The following is a 4521-nucleotide window of genomic DNA, read 5'->3' as shown; positions in this document are numbered from 1 at the left end:
ACGTATTTTTCATTTTGTCTTTTACTTATTTAAAAATTTCAATCATAATTATAAAAATTTAAATTTATTATTAATCTACCTTAAAATTAATTAAATAGTATAATAATAATTACATGATTAATTGCTGTTCTAATACTTTATTTAAAAGTTTATTACTCGAAAATATGGAAAAAACATATGGCTTCTTGATACGTTGATTTTCAAGCGGCCGGATGGCCAAGCGGTCAAGATTGGCAGCCTGCCGCCCTGGGGGACTCGCGATCGAATCCGGACGTGTCGAAAAATCCCCAGGAATTTTTCGGGGGTAGTCTGTCCGGATATGTCGGTCCCCGTCCCTCACCACCCGGCCGCTCCATTGTGGGCCTGGCCGAACCCATAATGGGCTTGCTATAGGAGGCCCTCTTAGTGCCCACAGAGCAGAAAGAGTTACAAAAAAAGATATGTTGATTTTAATGGTGCTTAACATGATTAACAAAATACTTATAGTTTGATTAATTTTCATTGAGTTTATGGATTTTTATCTGATTATTCTTAAATATTCCGAACGTTCGCATTTGTAACAAGAATATTTTTCAAAAATTAATGGATATTTTCGGAGTTATGTGCTTGGCGTAAATTGTGTTTCCACTGTAAACAAGTTTGGTTTCCAAATCATATCAGTTAGCATAAATAAAAGATAGAAAAAGAAAACACGATCCGAAATTAGATTTGTGCACCGATGTATAATTTCTGGCAGCAATGGCGCAGTTCGGCATGCCATTTTTTCAGGGGTCTGTTTTTAGATGTTTTGTTTATCCTTACATTTCAGCATAACAATAAAACATTTATATATAATAAATTAAATTGCAAGTAAATTAAAACAAAATTATTGATATTTTTATGAATCGCTCTGGGAATCCAAGATCAATCCAAACAAGTCGAAATACCCGGCAATTTTTCGGGGCAAGTTTGTCCGAATACGTTGTAACCCGTCCCTCGCCACCCATTATGGGCCTGGACAATCCGTAACCCTTTTCAATAGTAACTTCGTAGTTAATGTTCTTTCTGTCCCGTGTTGTTACTATTCTAACATTCGTTAAGAATTCATAATATTTAAATTTTGAAATTATAATTTGTGTATTTTTTTGTTGTGATTCTGTAAATTATATTTTGAGTCTTTGTAACTATTACTACATTAGATGTGAAATACTGACTTGAATTTAGAACACCTAAACTTGAATTACAGTGTATTTGAAGTTTACAGTACATAAAATGCTAATTTACACGTGCTTATATATTTGAAAATCCGAAAAAATTGAAAATCTAGATAGAGTCCGATCCAATTAGTCCGAATTCTCGACGTTTCATTACTTTAAAAACATAAGAAACACTCAGTATTTTTGTGAAATGGTTAGTCTTGAAATTAAACTTTGAGATGGTAATCAACAGAAATTTATTTTACACGGAGAAAAAGATAGAGAATGATGAAAACAAAATAAGCAAATACAGTAGAGCATCGATTATCCGACTTAATTGGGGACTGGGGTTGGTCGGATAACTGAAAAGTCGGATAACCGAAAAGTATGAAAAAATACATTATTAGTATAGTGTATTAGGCCTGGTTTAAATACTAGCCTCCCTTTCATGGTCGAGCCAGTGCTGCCAGCTAAAACATGCAAAAATTTAACAAAAATAATATTAAAGTAGCCAAGACATAACCAAATATTGTAGCGCCACATCACTAGCGGACATTTGAATTTGCCGACTAGAACGCGGTCGGTTAACCGATAAGTCGGTTAATCGGGGTCGGATAATCGATGCTATACTGTACTAATGTTTGTTTTTATGGAATATGGCAACATAACACATGGGCGTTTTGCTAAGGGAAGATGCCTCCCGGGAAGACTTTCATTGAAAACTGGCTCCTATTTAGACGTTAGACATGTGAAGAAAACTCGGATGGTAAACTTTACTGTCTAACCTATGGTTAAATACTAATGTTACGGTAAATTTCTAAGTGTTTATATTTCAGTTAAATTGAAAATACTGATTTCATCACGAATATTTATTAGCATTCTTTGATTAAAGAAAATAATGATTTTTCTCAAGGGGCAGTTATTAATCATTCAAGAAGCATCAATCTTTCACAGAGAGTAGTTTGTGAAACGATACTCCAGAGTTTCATTAAATAAAAATTAGGATTAGTGGGAAAAATATAAAAAATATTAAAATAATATAAATTTTTGGCATAAAAATAGCAATTAATGTAAAATAAAAATGTTTTCTTTTTCTTAAAAATTCAAGTATTATTTTAAATTTAGTTAAATTACTCTTGTATTTTTTATAACAGAGTTTTTATCTGAGTATACTGCAGGATTTATGTGTGTATAAAAATGTTCCACGCTAACTTACAAGAAGAAACACTGATACACTGCTTAGATAACACGCAACATCCATGAAATGAGTAAGATGCCATAGTTTGATATATGGGACTATTAAGTAATCTATTAAACACGAAAAAACTGAATAACAAATATATAAAGTTTTAAATTTTCAAGTTAATAAAGAAGTTCAGTTACTAAGCACGAATAAGCTTACTTATAACTTTAAAATATGAAATTGATGTTGTTGGTCATTATTAATAAATCATTAATTCGCATAGTTTTTAAGAAAAGTACAGAATATTTCTCATTTTGATAGAGGAGAGTTTAAGAATCCAAAAATAACGTGACATCATTTTTGTAAGATGTTATCAGAAAGGTATATAAAGGTGTTTTCGTCGAATTGAGATGTACTGTACCTGACTTCTCGCAATACATTAAATATTGCGAGAAGCCAGGTACATCTCATTTAATGTATTTTCTTCTTTACTAACTAACGAAACTATAAGTTTATGAAAATAAAGCAATGAACTGTGAGAACAATACACTGTAAAGGCCAATATATATTGGGTGAATGCCCTTAGAAACAGTACTTTGATATAGAGCAATATTGTTTGAGAGTAATAAATTCCTTCATAAAATATTACTGTAAAGACGTAGATAATAATCACGTGACTGTACTACACGTTACAGAATTTAACCTTACAATCAAGAAGAATTTTTATATATTTTATCAAGTATTTTCACAACAAATTCTTATTTATGTTGTGCAATTTTTTCATTAACAGTTAAGTGTAGTACCGGTATATGTATAACAAAAAAAACAGGACAAGCAAAGCCATTCAAAAACTTCCTAATTATCGAGAAATTATTAATAATTCTTAGTAACTTTTCGATTCATTTAGTGCTTTAGCCTATTTTTTAAAGTGGATAACCTTCTAAGATAGATTTACAAGTAAAATAAATAGTTATTTATTGATTTTTTAAAAATTTTATTTTAGTTATCAATTTATATATTTTTAGAAACTATAATTGAATTTATATTGTATTTCCTACTTCTATACAATTTTTTTATATTAAAGAATGATTAGGGAATAATTTATGGTTCAGTTTTCTGTAACGTATAATTTTATAACAACTTCTTTATATAATACATATAAAATACTTTACAAGAAAACTTTCCTGTTATTGTTACAGTTGCTTTGTGTCGTTGAACACTTACGTAGAAAAGTGTCGATCAGTTTATATTTATGGATCTCTTTATAAAGGTAAAAATATCGTATAAATATGAGGAAAGTAATGATAGATTTTCTATATAGAAGTTTATTAATATAAAACACGTAACCAAACAGTATGTTATTGTTGAGATTTTCTGAGAGATCAATTAGCTTTCATTGGAAAAATCATATATGAATTGTTATTTGATTTTCAAATTAAAGAAATAAGAAAAGAAAAAAGACTCAAATATTTTTGTTATTGCACTTCTACGAGTTCTACGGCCGGTCACAGTTTATTATTTATGAGAAGGCTGATTGGTAGTGAAAGAGTCTGCATGGGTAAGGAATGGAGAATTACTCAACTGGGAGTATCACGTGATAAAGGATAACAGTCCGGATCGAACTCGAATCTAGATCTCCCGTATGTTAATGTCTTATCTCACCAGACGGCCCTACATATATAGGCGAAAAAGTAATACTTAGGGCCTTGCGAATTTTGTACAGTAGTACATTTTAGCATTTAAATTATCAAACTGGCAATTATGGGAAACGTAATAGTACCGGTATCTATTGCAAATCTACAGAACGAACATTTTCAAAGTAAGTTCATTGCGATCAACAATATATCAAGAGAGACTTTCTTCACTTTCGATCTTGTCCATTTTCTGTAATTGATGAATTCAACGCTATTAAAAGAGGAGAAAAGTCTCTCAGGCAAATTTCTGTACACTTATTGAATTTTCCAATTCATTGTAAAACTTCTGTACACATTTACTGTTTACTCTAAATCTGTAAATGTTACTGTAAATCACATTACTTTAACATGTGATTTACAGTCTGTTTCTATATTTAAAATGTTCATATTACTGTAGATCTAATAGAATACCTCCATCGCTCTTTTAATGGCCTCAAAACAAATTTTGCCTAGGAACTCGCAAACTTTA

This window comes from Centruroides vittatus, unplaced genomic scaffold (assembly GCF_030686945.1).
Source record: "Centruroides vittatus isolate TY-2023 unplaced genomic scaffold, ASM3068694v2 contig_726, whole genome shotgun sequence".
Lineage (NCBI taxonomy): Eukaryota > Metazoa > Arthropoda > Arachnida > Scorpiones > Buthidae > Centruroides > Centruroides vittatus.
This window is presented reverse-complemented; position numbering follows the sequence as displayed.